This window comes from Nannobrachium achirus (genome assembly GCF_963921795.1).
Source record: "Nannobrachium achirus genome assembly, chromosome: 11".
NCBI classification, from domain to species: Eukaryota; Metazoa; Chordata; class Actinopteri; order Myctophiformes; family Myctophidae; genus Nannobrachium; species Nannobrachium achirus.
Genome location: NC_137820.1, coordinates 57,092,217 through 57,092,801, shown reverse-complemented (window position 1 = coordinate 57,092,801; position 585 = coordinate 57,092,217). Strand labels below are relative to the sequence as shown.

Here is a 585-nt window from a genome sequence, read left to right as displayed (position 1 = left end):
AATAGACCCACGTTTAGAGTGAAAATGTTTAACTTAAATCTTTGCTTCTGGGGGTCCCTGGAACACAATATTTTGAGATGGGGTCCATCCGTGGAACAAAATATTTTGAGATGGGGGTCCGCGGTAGCCTGACACTCAGCCTGAATTGACATTTCGTTTCACTCCATTATTCAGTCTGAAAGTGCTTCCCTCCAGAGCTGTTTCTGGGATGGGCGTTGCCAAAGAGGCAGTCTTCTGCGATTGGTTCACCGTCTGACCAACACAACAGTAGCAAAGCAGATGACGTAGTGTTGTTATGTGTGGCTGGCTAGTGGCTAGCCTGTTGCTTGCTAGTGCTACTTGCTAACCAAAGAAACAGCAGGAATAGGAGCACAACGAATTAGTAATCAAACACAACATAACATGTCTGCTACTGATGTTTCATAGCGAGATCGATACGATTGCATGTTACCGCGACGCGATGTGTGCAGTCCAGTCCGGTGGTGGCGAATCGCACATGAGTTCTGGGAAAACCCCACCCACGCTGATTCACAACGCTGATTCGCGGTACGGATTTCCAAACGAGGAAAACCTCTTCAGTGAGAG

The 585-nt window shown here is 47.5% G+C and overlaps 1 protein-coding gene across 1 annotated transcript in view; it reads left to right on the top strand.

Moving 5' to 3' along the window:
* kcnq1.2 (potassium voltage-gated channel, KQT-like subfamily, member 1.2) overlaps positions 1-275 on the top strand; it is a gene marked incomplete at its 5' end in the record, with an annotated part of 482,784 nt that extends 482,509 nt beyond the window's left edge. Inside the window, one exon of the mRNA XM_080737216.1 lies at positions 1-275. This exon is cut by the window's left edge and continues 284 nt beyond it.
* Positions 276-585: the final 310 nt, after the last annotated feature.